Here is a 7954-nt window from a genome sequence, read left to right on the forward strand (position 1 = left end):
AGAGAATATAAGACTGCCCAACACCTAAATTTAGGTGTGGAACCCGTCACATACCAATATTTTATTATTTCTTGTTTAATGAATATATATGTCTGACAGCCTTATATTACCATTCCTTATATATATATATATATATAAATATCTTTAATCTTTAATATTAGTGGTTATTGTTTATTCATTAGTGGTTCATATATATTGTTAGTATACCATGATAAAGAAAAGCAATATGATTTTTGTTAGGGAAGTGATATTCGTACCACAGAAATTGATTAATTTACCACTGTGATGCATTACATATTTGTACGGTATGTTATAAAATATGTACAGTGTGGTAAATGCATCAAAAAATGTGATACGATTATCATTTCCCTTTTTGTTATGTGAATACCAATAAAGAGTTTCAGTTTCCATTCAATTTTCAAAACCGAAAAATGATTTTGAATCCAAACCGTAATTATTAGTTTCTTGAGACTACCCTTGTATTTTTAAGTTTTTTATTAAAAAAATGAAAGGATAGATTTGATTGAAGTATCATTCACTAAACCTTATTCATCATAATAGTTAATTACATTCTTGAGTTTAAATGAAAGGAAAGGAAAATAAAGAAAATAGTAGAAAACGTTAATTACATTCTTGAGTTTAAATGAAAGGAAAAGAAAAGAAAAAAAAAAAATTTCACAAATATACTTTTATTATATAAATTATTAAAATTAGATTGAATGCTAGTAGTACTTTTACATAGTTATACTTTCTTTTCCATCCAAATCATGCTAAATTGGTAAGAAAGTTTAAAAATCCCTAACTTTTCCTATCAATTAATTTATTTTCTTTAAAAAGAAAACTCAAAAATAAATATTTAACATTATTTTCTATCATTTCATTTCTTATCCATTTAAAAAAAACCTCAAGAATGTTAGTATTTATTTACATTGATATATTTATTTACTATATTTTTTGGGCCAGTTAGCCTATCAAATAAATTTAGGCCCATATCACAAATTCACATAACCTCTACATAATTTTATACATGTACATCGTCACATTAGGGATTTACAACCTCCTTTACAAGAAAACACTTAAGACATACTTTCTGGTTCGTTTTGTTTGATCAAAGAACCGCACAGCCTTTCGATCCGGAACAAGGAGGGGGTTTTGACCGATTCGTTGACGATTCCATATCGGTGTAAAGATTTGAGAAGCTTAATGCCACAAGATCGGAGGTGTTTGTGTTGGCGGTAGAGACAGCCCCAGAGTCGGCCACCTTAGGTATTTTGAGGGTGAAGAGAACATGTCCCAACTATTGGGGAGGATCTCTTTATATAGGACTAACTTATCTTAATTAAGGGATAAGTTAGGGTTTTAGGGTTTTTATGGGGATACCCTAATTATTTGGATACAAGATATGGTAGACATGTTTATGGGATTTACATGCCATATAATAAATATATTATAATAATAAAAGATAAGGAAACTTACATTTGCTTTAAAAGGAAGAAAATAAGAGATTTCCTCCATATTTGGCGGAGCTCCGTTCTGACGGATAAGCTCCGTTCCTGACGGAGGTGAGCTCCGTAATTCTGACAGAAAGCATCTTTTAAGTAGCAATTTCACAAACGGAGGTAGAGCTCCGGAGGGGTATATCATCAAGCCCCCCAGTCTAATAGGAGAGACTGTCAAGAGGTTGTCGTGTTAGACTCCAAAAAATATCAACTGGCAGCGAATCCGAGTAAGCTCTCCGTCTTTGATGTCCTCCGTCCGGTATTATCTGTTCCGTCTTTGTCCTTTGGCCATTATAACATTTGATTATCCGGCTTTTTCCTCTGTGATAATTATGGGAATTACCTCAATGTCATGGTTGGACTGATGATGATCTGTGGATGAGACTTTCATGTCCATCGGGTTTGATGTTTTGTCATTGTTGGCTTTTGTCGTAGGTAGTCGTGGTATTCTTGCGGTTCCTTCAATTGTATTTCTCCCGGAGCTTCCTAGGTCACTTCAAAATCTATGTATTGTTTCCAAACTTATATCCCTGATAGTGGGTCTAAGCCTGTTACCTCGCTGTGATCAAGTAGGATGCTTTTTTACGTCGCCCAAGTGTATGTGTATGCTATGCCCATAGGTGATGAAGAAGCTTCATGTGTGAACTCAATGTTTTCCACAGTTGTGTCACTTTTTCTTTGGAAGGTACTGATGATGGGATGGTGATGCTGTAGTATATAGATTCGGCCCCGCTGTTGGTGAAAAGGTTTTTTGCGGATATATATGGCTTGTGTGACGCTATTTAGGATAGATGCTGAGGCATAGTTGATCTGAGATTTTGTTGTTGAAGATAGTATAGCTGCGTTCTCCTTCGCAGAAAATCCGCATTAAGTAACATATTAATGTGGAAGCGTCGTCCAAAATATAATTGAAGTTTACTCTTCCGTTTATCTTTGCACAATAAAACTGTTTGTGCATATTTCTTCATATTTTCGCCATGTATAATCTGACCATCATAGGTTGTTCCGGGAGTTTCTTACTTCAAAACATATATGCTATTCCGGATTACGTGACAGATGAATACTTTAAAACAACCCAACCAACGGCCTTAGAGTCTCTTTGCAAGTCATTGCGACGAATCTGTTACAGGGCTTCATTTTTTCTTTTCTTCTTCTTTTTTTTTTCTTTGTAATACTTTTCGAATTTTCATTACGATAAGTACTTGAAAGCTAGTCAATCTGTAATCGAGATGCTAAAAAAAGGTTGCAAAATTTAACAAATGGATTGCAGCCAATCAGTAGCGGATTAAGGTTTTTGGAGACCTCAAATGAGATCAATTTTTGGGGCTTAATTCATTATCATATAAGTTAAAGTATATAAAAACAAAAAAAAATGGTAGCTCGACTTTTTTTTATTAAACATGCAAATGTCGATACAAAAACCAATAAGGGTATTATTACAATGCAAATTATATAATGTACTTAGTTTAAAATCCAAACATTAAGTCTAGTATAAAAAATATTAAAACCTTGGAATATTGGAGGCTTAAAACGATCGCGTAATCTCATAGTCCATGTCTACAAGACTACTATAATGAGGAAATCAAGAAAGAAACGACTGGAGCCTGGAGGAGTAGAGGAAGGAATGTGTAACTTCGACAGCCCAACCATGTACAAGGCCCAAGCCTAGTTAACCTAACTTGAACATTGAGTCCAATCTGTTCTAAAACCCTCCGTCTCGTCTCTTCCTTATCTTATCCCTACACTTTCCATCCAAAACAAATCAAAAATCCCTCCAATCTCAAACCAAAAAAATTGAAATCCCTCCACTGATTAATTACAAAATATACATTACCCATACGGGGTATATCAAACAAAAATCCTTCCATTCACCTTTATACCCTCTCTCTTACTCTCAAAACCTACCGGAGAAAAACCGCCGCCGCCGGAAAGTTAAACATCCTTCATCTCCTTTAATCTCTAACCCGAAAACCAAACCACTGCCGCAATCTTTCCATCTGTTTTACCCCCTTCATCCCTCGATCCAGTCCCCCCCGTTATCCATCATTCAGGTACTCCAGAAAATAGAAGACAAATTACAAATCGTATCCGGCCACCGGGATCTTAGCTTTCATTCGTCTCCGGCCACCGGGGAAAAAGAACTACCAGCCCCTATGCTTCAAGTTGCCGCCATCGGCCACCGGAAAAAACCCGACCTTTTTTTCTTGTAAGTTACTTCAAGCATATTATTATGTTATTTATTGTTAGTTTTTTTTATATAATATTAAAGTTTTATATATGTATCTATTGACATCTACCAATAAATTAAAACAGGATTGACATGTTCTTGAAACGACACTTGACATAATACTTGATCGACACATGTCCTTTTAATTTATTTATTTTGTTAAATTAGCTTTTTTTAGTTGTATATAAATTCAATTTTTTTTATTAGATTTAGAATTAAACTATAACTCTTGACTTAATAATAAAAAAAATAAATTATAACCTTATTTAATTGATCGTTTTTTTAATAATAAATTTTTTTATTCTTCCTCAATTCTTCAACTCCTATTAATTATAATAATAAGTTATTAACATGAAAGATTTCAAATATTTGAGTTTACGAACCGAAATCACAGGCCATTTGTCATCATCCACTATGCTACAAGTTTTGATTTTAATGTGTATTTACTTTATAGTAAATCCAAAACTCTAACTAAACATATAATATATTTACCATTACTGTTTATTATAATTTAGCTTCGATCATCGATTTCTATTAACCACAAATTATTTCATAATCACGAATCATGTATGAGACATATTCAAATTTATTTATGATACATTCTATATAGCTACCGTACATCGTACGGGTATTAGGACTAATATAACTATATAAGTTATAGTTTTAGTGTTAATTTTTGATAATTTTACCCTTTTTTTTGGTAAGTATTATCTAAATCGTGGTATAAACGTGTAATTTAAGTCAGTATTGTTACCAAGTTTGTTATCTTTGAAGTGACAATAGCCAACTACAGCAAGCACAGCCCCTTCTTTTCTTTTTTTGCCGTCGTTTCTTTCTTTTATTTTTCACAGAATTATTTTTTGTTTTTTAAATATGTATCTTATGCATCATTATATATACCATAGAATTCTTGTTAATTGAGATTTATGTGGTTGAATATTAGTGTAAATGAAATTTATTCCTTCTGATTGAAAGTTTTGTTCTATTTGTTTTATTTGTTTGTTTTTATTTGACTGTCCCCTATATATATATATATATATATATTCTTTTTTGTTAAATTTTTTTTTTTTTGAGATCAGTTGGAAATCCACATCTAAGTTATCTGTGGGAAAATTCATCACTAAAAAAATAATCTGTTGGTTACTTGTCGCTAAATTTTTGGATTTCCGGCCGAATTAAATCTTATTTTAAAAACTTTTTTGGCGCACTGTTGGCAGAAGCATTTGTAGGGAAAAAAAGTTTCCGACTAAAATGGGTCACCACGCTTGTTTTCCCGACGTCCAATGCATACGAATTTCTGATGAAAATTTCCATTTTGGTAGTGGTATCTATTTATCTACATTAAACTTATGGTGTTTGCTTTGTTTCTAGGTTGGGTTACAATAGCGCTAAAAAGGATACAATTTTTTCCCGACCATGATTTCTTTGTTTAATACTGACGGTAGACGGGAAAATGGTGGAAGGAACTCACCAAATGCAGTGGATGGGAAAGTTTTGGTTAGTATTATCTCTCTTTCTTTTTAAAGATTATAACTATCGCTTTTCTAGATTATAAACTTGTTGACCAAATAAATGTAATTAACACACTTAAATTGTGACTGCTGATTTACTTTTGGACTAACAATCGTATTGAAGATGTTTATTAGTCAAAAGAAAGATTTGTAAAATTACGTGGTGAATTTAGTTAAGAAGATGACTAGAGTGCCGTGACATTGTACGTGGCAGGTCACTACGTTACATAATCATTTTGTCATAGGGTTACATTTATATGCTATTATCCATAAATAAAATTATGCATGGTATTACATGTGACATAACTGGTAGGTAATGTAGAAGACATAGCCCGAAAAATAAAGGTTCCTACCTTACATAGTCATCCCATTAAGTCATTACATTATAAAACTATTTATTTATGTTTTTGTTTATTTTAAATAGTCTTGATATATAACGTTCACCAGCGAGGAATCAATGCAACATGCAAATTCATCACTTCGTTATAGTTATTTTTCTTTTCTTTTAATAGGTTGTTATTTGTTAGCTCATTAGCTTTGATTTATTTATAGGCTGATACAATTGTAAAATTAAATATTTGTTTTTTCTTAATCAAGCTAATATTAATATCATTAAACATGCCTCAATCAATTTGTTTACATTCATGAATTTAAACATTTCATAATTGTTAAACGTTATGTTTATGATCATATGTAACCTATTAATGAAAAGACCTAGGTGTAAATGTAGTATTCTTCCAACAGATTATTTCTCGTAGTATCTTAATTTTTGGAGAATTTCCAAGCTATGCCATTTTATAATTTGATAAATAATAATATGCTATTCTTTAAAACTTTTACTCCAAAACTATGTTGTTGACTTAAAAATATAATAAAAAAACATCAAATGTTGTGTTAATATTCTAATCGACTAACCAAAATACAAAACAGTTAGTTTATAAATAAAAAATATATATAATATAAACATCCGAATTGAATATTGAAAGTTGAAATGATTTTCTTTATAAAATAGTGTAGATATATTTGTAATTTAAAGTACGATATATATATATACTTTTAACATGACTTAACGTATGAATTCCACCTTTTCTATCAATTCTACCTTATATACGAAGCAATGAGCAAACCATATAGGTTACTCTCGTTCAAAAGAAACATAGGAAATCATTTTATGAAAGTTGGTATATCTTCATCATAAAGCTCTTTAGACAAATTTCATGTAATGATTTTAATAATTTTTGTTGAGGTTATATAGTAATATAGTATCATGTCATACGTTGACTTGCGTTGGGGATCAAGCCTCACATATTTAGGGCAAAATAAAGCTTAACAATAGATATATGTTCCACCATGTAGTATCAAGCCTCACATCTCTAGCAGCTGCAGGACATTCAAATCTAAGACTGATTGGGCGTTATGTCCCCACCATGCCTCCTACCATCGGATTGTCAGGAAGCACAGTTGCCCGGAGGGGCTTTGTAACCAACTGTAATCTTTTTTCTTTTATTTTATTTTTCTTCTCTTTTGTCTATGATATTTGATTATTTGTACTTCTATTGTTTACAGAGCCGGGCTATAAAGCCTTGGAAGGCCTTTTTCAGTAGACGGAGAATTAATTGAAGGACTTCAAGAGCAATGCGTCACTGTTGGTTAGTATACACGCATTCTCTCTCTCTCTCTCTATATATATATCTCTGTACCTTTCAAACACTTTAATTCTTACTTTTGTTATTTTAGCTATACCTTTCTTACTTAAGTTTTTTTCCTTTCAGATCAATGATTTGATTTTGACGCAACAATCATTTTGTATAACGCTACTTAGTAGAAAACAAGATTTTGTGCAACGTGGTCCTTATTTTGTTGTTTTCATGATTTGTTAACAACGTTGGTGTCAATTAACACTCAATCTCCTTGTTTTCTATCAATATGAATTTTGGAGAAGGATTAGATATTTCTCTATCTTGAGACAAGTTATGACAATTTTAACTCTCGGATTAAAATCAAATGCCAATTATTTTTTTTGAATCTTGGCTTTAATTATAATTTTTGAATTTTGGCTTTGATTATAATCCAAGGATTATGATTTCTTTAACTTGACCCCCAAAGTCTTTTTTTGAACTTGAGTGAATCTCCATCCATTAATTTTCTAAGTTATGGGATTCAAGATTTTAAGTTCATTGCCACAAATATATATATATATATATATCCCTACATTATATAAATCTCCCTTTAAAATTTGTTAGTTATTGTCTATGTGGCATGCTTAAAAATGCAAGAAAGCCTAAAAATCATTATAATATTGCTCCTTGGAAGGTCTACAGATTAGTTACTTTTATAAGAAGTTTAAATTTTTGAAAACGGATTAGTTATGCTTTCAAGAAGTTCAAATTTTCGAAAATTTGAATATGTAAGCGTTCGTGTATTGCTTGTGGCGGTTACTTCGTTGCATGTCTATGTCTATATAAGGCCACTTTCATTCAGTTTTAAGGCATTTCAAAACGTAAACACATAACAAATCAATTTTAGCATAGCTTCACTAAACCATGTTTCAATTAGAAATTTGCGTCCAAATAATAAGTCATGTACGATAACGGTTAGAATTTGCGGCTATGGAAGCACCCTCTATATGGAGATGTTAATAACATAGGTAGTATTAAGTTGATCCTGATGGACGAACATGTAAGTATTCATTGTTTATGAATTTTTCTTTTTTGATT

General features: G+C 31.6%; 1 long non-coding RNA gene across 1 annotated transcript; it reads left to right on the forward strand.

The window, feature by feature from the left end:
- Nucleotides 1-3145: 3145 nt before the first annotated feature.
- On the forward strand, nucleotides 3146-6838 carry LOC122586925. Its single transcript, XR_006322091.1, has 4 exons — nucleotides 3146-3705; nucleotides 5098-5223; nucleotides 6618-6725; nucleotides 6804-6838. It is a non-coding gene; the product is annotated as an uncharacterized LOC122586925 (long non-coding RNA).
- Nucleotides 6839-7954: the final 1116 nt, after the last annotated feature.

Source organism: Erigeron canadensis, chromosome 2 (genome assembly GCF_010389155.1).
Source record: "Erigeron canadensis isolate Cc75 chromosome 2, C_canadensis_v1, whole genome shotgun sequence".
NCBI lineage: Eukaryota > Viridiplantae > Streptophyta > Magnoliopsida > Asterales > Asteraceae > Erigeron > Erigeron canadensis.